General features: G+C 43.8%; 1 protein-coding gene across 1 annotated transcript in view; it reads left to right on the forward strand.

The window, feature by feature from the left end:
- Positions 1-12810, forward strand: part of LOC306928416 (kelch-like protein 23) — a 375750-nt gene that overhangs the window by 91370 nt on the left and 271570 nt on the right. The gene's annotated exons all lie outside the window — the stretch shown is intronic.

A 12810-nucleotide genomic window follows, 5' to 3' on the forward strand; every position in this document is an offset into this window, starting at 1 on the left:
AATGCAATTTCTAAATGTGACTATAAGGCCTTCATGGCCTTTCTACTGTGCGTGCGTGCGTGCGTGCGTGCGTGCGTGCATGCTTTTTTGACTCAAGTTGCTGTACAATGAAGACAAGTCAAATCAATTGATTTGTCCTTCTTCAGAAGGACATCAATAACTAAAGATTTAAGAAAATGAATAAATATCTCACATTTCATAAACCAAACTGATATTGGTGACTCCATGACATGTTATCCTGCATAGAGTGTGGCAATGCTTTTAGTCTTGTTGCATTCACTTTATTAGTGAACATCTGCCCTGATGAGCACTACATGTCCAGTGTACACAACACTACCAGTAAGTAGTAGCCTTGCCGAGCCATGAGTCCCATAGGCCAGGAGCCTATCTCCTGTTTCTGTAGAATGATGTACACCCTTGATGCTGAGTGTCAAGCAGGGAGGCACTGCAGGGGACCCGGCCGGGGATTGAACCCCGACCTCCCAGTCTCAGGGCGGACACTCTAACCACAAGGCCACAGAGCTGGAAAACTATACCAGTAGGCCAAGGATAAACACATTCCTTTCTTTTTTGCGTAAACACAACCATTGAGGACAGAGATGTATGTAAACCTAAACCTATTCTCAGGTTTGAGGGTTTGTGTATTAAAGCACAAACATTGTGTGAACACAAATATTGAAGACAAAAGTGTGTAAACTGTAAACACAGTTTAAAAGTGAGGACGCAAATTGTGATTGGCCAGAATGAGATGATGTATGATGATAAGAGCGCCCCTCACTTCACACGGGTGTGATTTTTACACTAAGAGTTTTATACAAGTTGGCCTATACTAGCTGTTGTGCACAAGACATGTGTGGCTGATTGGGCTCACATCCACTGTACTGATGCTGCATTGCTGTGGGCCTCAGTAAAGTGAGTAATGTAATAGTAGATCTTACAATAAACGGAATAAGGTTACAGTCTTACAATAACGCATCCGTATCACATCCACTTGTGCCATGGGTCAAATTGCCAAAGTCAAAATAACGGTGAAATTGTATGGTTTGCATTGAAATCCGCAGACTAAGTTATTTCAGTTTTCAAATAATTGTAGTGGTGTGGAACGTACGATATCTTTGCTTCGTGAGGTGCAAAAAAAAAGTTAAAAAATAAAAATCTTTTTCTCAGGTACAGCACTTGCGTAATAAATGCACTTACCGGTATGGTTATACTTTCCAGTTTCCACCACAGAGATTACCATCTATTCTGATTATAGATTTCCTCCTCTCTGTGAAACTGCTTACTGTCGGTAAACAGTGGTCTTGGTGACACGCTTAGGAGGAGATGTGTGGTTTGTCTGTGAAGGCTGCAAAAAATTAAAATAAACTTGGAGTCAGATTTGGTGCCGCTGACAATTTTAAGACATGTATTTCTATTCATTTTCTCATTAAAGAAAAAACAACTGATTTACATTAATTTCCCCAATGTCTTAACTTCTAATAATAATCCATACCAACTTTTCATACAAGCTTCCAGTCAATGGAAAAAGCCAGGTGAAAGTGGCAGATTCATGGTAGATTGTCAAATGGTAGATAGTCAAATACATTAACAAACATTTTAAATTTTAAAATGTCAAGTTTAAAATGTAATTTTCCGATTAAATGAAATAATAAGTTTTGGGTATAGTTCCGGCAAGAACTTGAAGCTAATTTCCCCCGTGACTATGAGAAGCTGAAATGAAATGCATTCATCCGTTTCTGTGCATTTAAGGCTGCTCTGGTAACTCTGAGAGTGTACAATTGGAATCAAATGAACCCAAGTGGAAGCTTTGCTCCCCACACACTTGGCAAACGTGGCCTAATCAAATTGCACGGGAACAAATGATGTTGAAAAAGGAGGACATGATGATGAAGCAGTATAGGGTTGGGTATAATTTGGGCTTAATCTGATACCGCGATACCATTGCTAAACACTACTTTAGTGCTTAGTACTCCACAAAACACATGTAGACCAGATATGTACCTGTCCAGGATCCCTGCAAGAGTATAGATCTGGTCAGTTGTTCCACGGCCAGGACAGAATCCACATTGCTCCTCTTGAAGCTGAGGTTCGACAGCCGGACACTCCTTTCCAGTAAATGGTGCATTTATATAGTAAATGGTGCATTTATATAGCGCCTTTATCCAAGGCGCATTACATAGATTGTGCATTACATTCACCCATTCACACGCACATTCATACACCGATGGCGGCGGAAACCATGCAAGGCACCAACCAGCACATCAGGAGGGTTCAGCCGAGTCTTACTCAAGGACACTTCGACACTAACTCTGGGGGAGCCCGGGTTCGAGCTGGCAGCCTTGCGGTTACCATCCAGCCACTGTACTAAAACTATGACGAAAAATGTTAGTCTACTACCTTTTTTTTTCACTGACATTCCTGTGTCAAAACTTCCATGCTTAAACTCTGTACTGAACATCCTGAAATCTTTGCACATCTCTCTGCTAATTCACCAGATGTTGTTGTCAATGAAGGAAATGTAATTTTCCATTCTTGAAAGTCAAAGTCGTACGATTTGTCACACACGTTACCGCAGTGAAATTTACCAAGGCAGGTTCGCGTCTAGCTTATTAGCCAGGCTAGATTTGACCCCCCAATCCAACCCATTGATGCTGAGTGCCAAGCAGGGAGGCATTGCGGGTCCCATTTTTACAGTTTTTGGTATGACCCCGGCCAGGGATCGAACCCTGACCTCCCAGTTTCAGGGCAGACACTCTAACCACAAGGTGGTTGTGAAGTGGCCTGCACCTTGGATTCTAGCTTAGAAGAAGCCTTTATGACCATTAAAGCCCAGCTGTCCTAAAAGACCATCACAGAGCTAGTCTAATTGTGTTTATGGCAGCCTGACATGTACATGTACACACACGCTTCCAACATGCCAAAAAAAAGCAGCTAAACAAATAATGTTGTATCTCTTATGTGGACAGTGTCAAAACTTCCATGCTTAAAATCTGTACTGAACATCCTGAAATCTTTGCACATCTCTCTGCTAATTCACCAGATGTTGTTGTCAATGAAGGAAATGTAATTTTCCATTCTTGAAAGTCAAAGTCGTACGTCATGATGATGAAGAGATATGACGAGCTGATATAATGTCACTAATAAAACACACAGACGACAGAGAGTGTTGACCAGAATCCCAGCCAGAACCAGTCGGTGCAGATCGGTGAAGTTCCAGTTGAGAATCCAGTGTGAGAGAATCCAGACATGGATGAGACAGTGATAGTGTTCCTCCTGCTTTGGAGCTCAGGTAATCACTCTGTTAGAATGACACTTGTTGATTGATGTGGATGTGAAATGACACCAAGACCTATTAGTACGGCTATAAGAGAACCGCGACGCTTAAACACATTAGTACTGCTGGTTTCTTTACATGCACTGACTGACTGTATGTGGGTCCGTGTATTATTTATTTGAATTATAATTGTTAAAATAAAACGTAGAAATAGATTTTCTAAGAAATAGACCAGATTACCATTGGTGTGGTAACGGTTCTATTCTAGACAGAATTAAGATTTAAGAAAGAGAGAAAAAAGCGATAGCCTGAATACTGAGTACTGAATTCTCGTTCAGAGGCCGACTTCCAGGCGCCGAGGGGCCGAGGTGTGGTGTCGCTCGTGCCCGAAGGAGAGGTCTCTCTTCTGGGCAGTGGACACCCAATAGTCCGTGTCATGGGCGTTTTCATTCATTCATTTATGCGTTCCTCCCTCCCTGGAACCGGACGAGTCCCCCAGAGGCTACCGTGGGTCTCCTGGTGGTCGGTGGACCTCACCCCGAAACAAGGCCCCGTCTTAATTGGGCTTGTGTTGGCGAGGCCTGGAGGTCTTATGGGCCGAACAACGAGAATTCAGTATGCAGTACCGACACGCACTCTCGTTTACAATTCTTAATTCTGTGTAGAACCTCATCAACTACAATCTGGAATGGGGTAATATTTTAGTTTTTTATGTCTACGTTATGTCCACTTCCCAGTTCCCACAATGCACAAAATATTTGGTTAAAACAAGAAAACAAAACAGAAATAAACATACATCACATATATGTTTTCTTTGTGTGGGCTGGGCTATACGACGTGTCAGCTCATTGTTTTTATATTTGGCAGCCTGGGCCATGTCCACAGGCTAGTGGTCAGAGGCTTGAGGATTATGGGGTTGTCCAAGTGTAAAGCAAAGCAGCTTGCAACATACTGTTCAATCTCCTCCATTATAGGCAGTCGGTCTAGTTGGAGAAGGTGCTTTTTGTACCCATGATTTTCTTTCGGTGTTGGAAATATGACAGACTGAAGTGACCAATGTTGGCTGTGAATAAGTTCATGTGTTGCCATATTCTGTACATGTAGGGCTTGTTTGGACTCAAGCACTGAGACACATGATGTTTCGAGTGTGTGGATATCAAAAGCAACTGAAAAAAGTTTGTGCCCTTGTTAATGTGTGTGTGTGTGTGTGTGTGTGTGTGTGTGTGTGTGTGTGTGTGTGTGTGTGTGTGTGTGTGTGTGTGTGTGTGTGTGTGTGTGTGTGTGTGTGTGTGTGTGTGTGTGTGTGTGTGTGTGTGTGAGACATGGCATGAAGTGAAATGGCAGTTGTGCCATAGCCTATTTTGGGGATTTTTCTGCATGTATTGACAGTCAACTGTTTCCCAAACGGGTCGGGGCCCATTTGTGGGTCGCGGACATAATGGGTTTAATTATTACATGACTTGGTTGAATGCTTGATTCTGATTGGTCAATCGCTGAATTCAGCAGTGTGTTATAATAACCGCTCCACTCTGTAACAGACTGATGCCTAATCAATCCCTCGGAGCACCTGCTGCGCCCCGCTTGTTTTACTGCTGTTTCCAACATGACAGCCATGTATAACACAGTACACACACACACACACACACACACACACACACACACACACACACACACACACACACACACACACACACACACACACACACAGTCATTTACAGCTAACATTGCTCTCAAAAATGTTTTTGAAAACATTTAATGTGGTACACGCCTATACTCTATCAACACCATGCTAAACGTTTTGCTCTTTTTATGAGAAGCACTTTGAGTTGCATCGCATGTCATAAAAGGTGCTATAGGCTACAAATAATGTGTTATAATATATTACTATTAATTAATTTACATATATAAAATGTATATTTATATAATATATTCACGATTGAATTTATTAGGGTTGATATAGTTAGCCTATAGGCCTACATTGAACCAATCTGCCTATCACGGCTTACAGGTGTGTGCGTGTGTGCGTGCGTGTGTGCGTGTGCGTACATACATGCAATAGTGTATTCCTTGACATATTGTGTGAATGACGGCCAAGCTACACTGGGCATGTGTGCGTTTTACGTAAGCGCACGGCGCGCACAAAGTACGCGTGCGAAATGCCCCTGCTACACCAGATCTGTGGCGCGCGGCAGATTTGTGCGCGACCTTCCGGGAAGATATATAGATACGCGCGCATTGGGGCATACGCACGTAAAAAAATTAGAACCGATCCTATTTTTAGAGCACGCGTAGGATGGCCCGCGGTATCCGTGCGTCTGGTGTAGCTGGTATCATTGACATATATTGGTCCTATCCAAACGCACTGTACGCGCGCAGTAAACGCGCGCAGTAAACGCATACGCACGAGCGCAAAATCGCCTGGTGTAGCTTGGCCGTTAAGCTCACTGTGAGAGCTACGTAGGGTTCATATTGTCATCATCATGAACACAATGGAAGATGTTTCTTTGTTTTGTTGTGATGCTCATGGTTGGAACTATAGGTCTCTACAGCAGTGGTTCCCAAACCTTTTCACGTCAAGGACCCCCAAATTGACACATATTAGCCCACGGACCCCCATTAGAAAATATATGCCAGGGACCCCCATAAGAGAAGAGTTTTACTGCTCTAGCAGTGATTCTCAACCCGTTTCATTTCAAGGACCCCCAGTTTGACATGCACGACCCCCATTTAATGGCATTTCTATCTCTGTTGTAAAATCAATGTTTATTTAACTCTGAGAGTGTACAAATGGAACCAAATGGACCCAGACCCATTTGTACACTCTCAGAGTTACAGACCCATAAGGGTCCATATGGTTCCAAACTATCATTTAGCTGGGGACCTCCTGGAACTTCCTCAAGGACCCCCTGGGGGTCCCCGGACCCCACTTTGCGAACCACTGCTCTACGGTGTGTGAATTGAGATTACAGCGCTGCCTCTCAAAGGTTTTTATTTCAGGGACCACGGCCCATAACTCTGAGAGCATACACATGCAACCAAATGGACCGGTTTGGTTCCATTTGTACACTCTCAGAGCTACTGATCCGTAAGGGCCCATCTTGGTTCTGATTGTAACTGTAAATCATTTAGCTGTGGAGCCAGGATAGGCTATAGGCTGGGTGTGGCTGTGATCGCTCATCTATTGAACATCTCCATCCATTTATGTATTGAATCAATCCATTTCTCCACAGTGGTCTGTACGGCTGTCAACACACACAGGCTGTGAGGCTTGTGGTGGAGCGGGTGGAGGGGGAGGTATACGGCGGGCAGAGGGAGGGGGGATACCTGGGGGGAGGGTTGGTGTGTGGTGCAATTAAGCTGCTGATGTTTTTGTGTGTGTGGGGCGCCTCACGTGTGTGTGTGTGTGTGTGTGTGTGTGTGTGTGGGGGGGGGGGGGGGGGGGGGGGGGCGTGTGCTTGTGCTTGTGTGTGTGATTGGAATACTGGACAACCCCGGAATATTGTGGGTTCATTGTGTGAATTATTTAGCATGGGGACCCCCTGGAACCCTGTCAAGGACACCTGGGGGTCCCCACATTTATGATCACCTGGAAAAGTGTATATGGCCGTTTTTAGCGCAATGAGTTGTAACAGTGTTGTTCGATGCGCGTTGATCAGCAACATGTGACGGCCGAGCTACACCAGGCGTTTACCCTAAACGGACCTAAATTAAACGCACGGTAAACGCACGCGAAAAGCCTGGTGTAGCGTGGCCCTACGATTGTAGATCTGTATCACTGACGCCGTTGTATGATAAGTTATGCTTAATAATGACATGTGTTGCATGTCTGTGAGGACGTGGGTTTATAATTATGAGAATAAACATAACATATGCTAATGCCAATTATTATTATTATTATTGTCGCGAGAGACACGACCAAAGCCTTTCCGGGGGTCCCCAGCCAAAAACGTTGAGAACCCCTGCTGTAGAGGACTAGACTAAAATGCGAGCCAACCTGTTAATTTACAACAAACTATTGCTTGCCAGCTATTTTCATTTCATGTGAGCTGAGTCTGATAGAAATCGTAGTTACTCATAATTCCCATCCTGGAGCAAATACATAGCAGTGAAGAGGAGAACCAAAGGACATCTTGTACGTGTATTAATGATTTCAACAGATAAAGCACAAATACAACCAACCAGCTGTTGTTCCACTGAAGCTCATTTAGTTTGTTATGTTTCTCCTCAGCTCTCCATGCTACACCTTCACATGACACCACAGGTAAGACTGTGTGTGTGTGTGTGTGTGTGTGTGTGTGTGTGTGTGTGTGTGTGTGTGTGTGTGCGTGCGTGCGTGTGCGTCCGTCCGTCCGTCCGTCTGTCTCACTTTAGGGTTTGTGTATTTCTAAAAGTAAACCAACTCAAGTGTATTAAATGTCTCACTTTATCCAGAGGTGGAGCCCTTCCTCATCGTTACCTTCGGTGACAAACTGATGAGGATCAGCTTGAACGGCTCCATCTCCACAGAGCTCAAACAGGTGAAAACCATTGGACATAATCAACAACACATCCTATATGTAATCCTATACAATATTCGAATACGAGACGGCTCGCCCCTTTTCCAACTCGCCCACAGCGGCGAAGATCGGTCGCCTCAACGGGAAGAGCGGTCGCCCCAACGGGAAGAGCGGTCGCCCCAACGCGCGGAGAATTCCCCCCCAAAAGTCAGGAGAATTCGCCCAAAAGTCCGGAGAAGTCGCCCCAACAAAGAGAGAGAGAGATTGTGCTGCGCTCTTGCATATTCCTGTGTTGTTTGTGATGATTGGGGGGATTATCTGGGATCGACTACTTCAGTCTTGACATACAACATGATGTGTGATGATGTTGCTTTGCCTTATTATTGTCTCCACCAGGCCGAAGGCATGGGGAGAGAGTATGTTTTGCACTCCGTCCGTGTGTGTGTGTGTGTGTGTGTGTGTGTGTCCGTCCTTCCTTCCTTCCTTCCTTCCTTCCGTCCTTCCGTCCGTCCGTTATCAGCTAATCTCCGGCACCGTTGGCCAACAACGAACCTCTGCCCCAAATATTCTTCAACGGCCTGTTATAGCGCCACCATGAGGCCGATTTAGGCAAAACACATTTCTGTAGATTACTCGTAGGCATTGTATCCATACATCACACAATTCGGTATACACTATCTTCATAGTCATGTGATCAACACAGATCTGCACCATTTCCCATCTTCCATCCTGATTGGCTAAGATTGGCTTCCAAAGCTCACATGATTGGTCCGTTTCGAACAAAATGCCACAAATCACAAACACAGTGTGCAATTTCCGTGAAATTATACACGCACATTTCCACTAGGCCGAGGACGACATTTTTTTCCAAATCAGCCTCATGGTGGTGCTATAACAGGCCAATTCCTGTTTTTAGCTATAACTGCATCGATCTGTATGCAACTTATGTATGCGCACTCCCTAGAGGCCATGGAAAAACATTGTCCCTGCATCCCTCCACATCTGCCGGTTATAGCGCCACCATGAGGCCGATTTCTGCAAAACACATTGCTTATGTTAGTCGCACACATTTCATCAAAATGTCACGCAAATCGGTACACATGATCTCTGTAGTCATGTGAACAAGACGAGTCTGTTGGATTTCTCAGATTCTACACTGATTGGCTAACATTGCCTTCCAAAGTTTTCAGGAGTGGCCCGTTTTGTTCTAGCCCCATATGTGCCCTCTCCCTACGCTCATTCTGTAGCTCCGAGATGAGGTCACAGAAAGGGCCCCTCCCACCCCGTTCAGAGACGGCGCATGTTTCCACAATTCCCCATTTCTTACCCTTTTCTAAACAATATATCAAAAACGTGAAGTGGCTTTCAGGGTTTACACTAATTCAACGTCAACAACGCCAAAGAAAATCCAACTTTAAACGGTTACGAGCGTTACAGCGGTTGGTTTAGTCAGCCGCTTCCATGTTTATCAAGGGATTGGTGCGTGTGCACGGGCAACGCCGGGCATGTCGAGTGAACTGAAGTCAGTTGGACATTTTCGACCAGGGGAGGCGCCGGGGAGGCGCTAAAGCTTTTCAACTTCCTTGAAAAACATGCTAAACAACCGCTAGACGCTCGTGTAATCGTTTAAAGTTGGATTTTCTTTGGCGTTGTTGACGTTGAATTAGTGTAAACCCTGAAAGCCACTTCACGTTTTTGATATATTGTTTAGAAAAGGGTAAGAAATGGGGAATTGTGGAAACATGCGCCGTCTCTGAACGGGGTGGGAGGGGCCCTTTCTGTGACCTCATCTCGGAGCTACAGAATGAGCGTAGGGAGAGGGCACATATGGGGCTAGTTTTGTTCAAAATGCTGCACATGTCCTGCTCATCCAGAATTATATCCTCAGAGATGCTATGAGTGATCTGGCTCTGCATTTCCTCAACAAAATGAAGAAAATTGTTGCAAAAAACATGTTTATATTACTCCTAAACATTTTGCCAAACATCTCACACAGTCCTATCCTCCTGGTGGAGACCTGTGCCCAGAAGGGCACTTTTTCTAGTTGACTCTGAGTTTTGAAAGTAAAGAAGAGTTGTGTTTAAGCTGTCATGGTCCACTGATTCACAATAGTAGCCTATTTTTAAACAGAGAGAGAGAGAGATTTTTACCTGTACTATATTTGTACATGTACTTTGAGATTTTTCCTGTACTTTTAAACAGAGAGAGAGGGGGGGGGGGGGGGGGGGGGGGGGGGGGTGGGTGGGTATGTGTCTAGTTATAGTGAGAGTGGAGGGGGCCCAAGGGGGGTCATCAGCCTCTTTTGTTTGAGTGCTGGGTCGTTACTACAACAAGAACAACAACAACAGATCAACTGTAGGAATGTAACCATTTATTTGAGAGAAGGTCCAATGTCTTCGACCACAGCTGCGTCAGCTAGTGCTGGTGCTGGTTCAATCACAGCTTCAATCACAACTGGAGCAACTACTGCTGGTTCAACTGGAGCGGTAGCAACTACTGCTGGTTCTGCTGCTTCCACAGCTGTGTCAGCTGGTAGCGGTTCAATGGCTTCAATCAAAGCTGCTTCTACAACTGCAGGCTGCAGGCGCCGTCTCTTTGGAGCAACTACTGCTGGTTCAGCGGTGCTGGTTCGTCTCATTGGAGCTCTTTGGAGGATGAAGTCTCCTCCGGCAAAGCGTTGTGGGAGTCTGACTTGTCTTGGCATCTTCAGTCAGTAGTACTGTATCATTGTGCTCTGTGACCTTCCCTTTTAAAGAAAATCTAAGCTCCACCCTTTTTTTTACCTCAACGACTGTCGTTCAGGTGCAGGTGAGACATGATAACAGTAGGCCTATATGAGTCGGGCGTGCTAACGAGCCCCTCCACCCTCCACTCAAAACAAAGGCAGACACTAAGCTTTGAAATACATTTCAACTTGTAAACAACTTGTTGTTTCACCTTAATACTGTGAGTAGGCTATTACAAATACATTGAAATACATTGAAATACATTGAAATACATTGAAATGTATTGTAGGCTATTATCTGTACATTATGCTATAAGTCTAAAAGGGGCCAGCTATGGGATATAGTAAATCTAAAAAATACATTGAAATAGAAAATAAAAAGTGTCAACTTAAGTGTTTTAACCCATTTAAGACTGAGACCAGATTCTTCCAGATTCCTCCAGATTCTTACGCTCTCAATAGTTACATTAATTGATTGAACTTGTAATAACTTGTTGTTTGTAAATGCTATGGGCTATAGTAAATCCTTGAAATACATTGAAATAACCTGATATTTATGCTGCATTGATTTATATTTGTATTGATTTATATTGATATTTATAAATAAACATATCGGTTACTTAATTTACAATTAGTCATACACATGACTACATTAACCATAACTATGTAGCTATGTAGTCATGTAGTCTAAGGTTTTAAATTCCTGTAATCTATAGGACTATATGGATCTGTATTGAGGTTGGAGCATTTGCATTCTGTAGGCTACATTCCAGGCCATCATTGATTCATTGACTTAATTCATGGAATTCTGTTCTACAGAATGGCCCATCATCAAAGGTGTCTGGCATGGAATTCTGGGATTCTGTTCTACAGAATGGCCCATCATCAAAGGTGTCTGGCAGGCCATCATAGTCTAAGGTTTTAAATTCCTGTAATCTATAGGACTATATGGACCTGTATTGAGGTTGGAGCATTTGCATTCTGTAGGCTACCTGTTCTACAGAATGGCCCATCATCAAAGGTGTCTAGCAGGCAATTTTATGTAAGTGGGAAGCAACAAGAACTTGACACACACACAGCATACAATAACAGGCAGGCAATTTTATGTAAGTGGGAAGCAACAAGAACTTTAGTGCCACCTGCTGAAATAAATAATAAAATTTTATGTAAGTGGGAAGCAACAAGAACTTTAGTGCCACCTGCTGAAATAAATGCAAAATTGCAGGTAGGCCTATATTATTATGTTGTTATTATTATTATGTATATTAGTACAACAACAAAATTGCAGGTAGGCCTACCATGACATGCAACATAAACATGAGTGCATATGGCTAGTAGTAGTAGACTAGTATGAAAGTCTGTGAAAGATTCCACGTAAATTGCCTTCATGATTTGAGTCATTTTCAAAAATCCACCTGTTGGTGGCACTGTAAGTCTGTGAAAGATTTCACAGGCTCCAGGTCCCCAGCTAAACAATGAAATAAGCAACTCCATACCATAACATGCAAAAACGAATGTTACTGGATAACATTATGTAAACATGAGTGCATATAATTTCAAGTACTGTACTTATGTAAACATGAGTGCATATAATTTCAAGTACTGTACTTGGAATGGAATTGCCAGAACAATGGAGGGGAGTAAGCCATTCATTATCCATGCATAATTTTAATTTGACCAACAACAAACGAACGGGTTCTAACTGGTTCTAAATGTTCTCCTTTGACAAACAATGTTCTAATATGATAAATAAGGTAAAATAAACATGAAATAAACACGGGGCGAGATATCCGTGCGTTGGGGCGAGATATCCACGCTGTGGGGCGAGCTGTCCACACTATGGGGGCGGGCTCTCCACGGCTCGGGGCGAGCCGTCATCACTTTTCGAAAATCTGTGGCGAGCCGTCTTCACTTTTCGAAATTCAGTGGTGAGCCGTCTTCACTTTTCGCGAGGGCGAGTTGGAAAAGGGGCGAGTCGTCTCGGTACCCAATATTCTACACACACTGCTTTTGACATTCTGGAATGTATTCCAGTCTGAGACTAACACAACTGCTGTGGTGTGACAGGACTTGAAGGGTGCAGAGTCTCTGGACTATGACTATCAGCAGCAGAAGATCTACTGGGTAGAGCTGACACAACCCCGGCGGCGGCGCAGCATGATCAGTGTCATGAACATCAACGGAAGTGACGTCCAGGTCAGTGTGACAACGACAACTATGAGGATGAATGAAGGATACTTGTTGTATTTATACTAGTACTCAGATTACTTATAATAGCCAGTTGGGCAGTAACGAGTTACTTGTTGTATATTACT

Source organism: Electrona antarctica, assembly GCF_951216825.1.
Source record: "Electrona antarctica genome assembly, chromosome: 8".
Classification (NCBI taxonomy): Eukaryota; Metazoa; Chordata; class Actinopteri; order Myctophiformes; family Myctophidae; genus Electrona; species Electrona antarctica.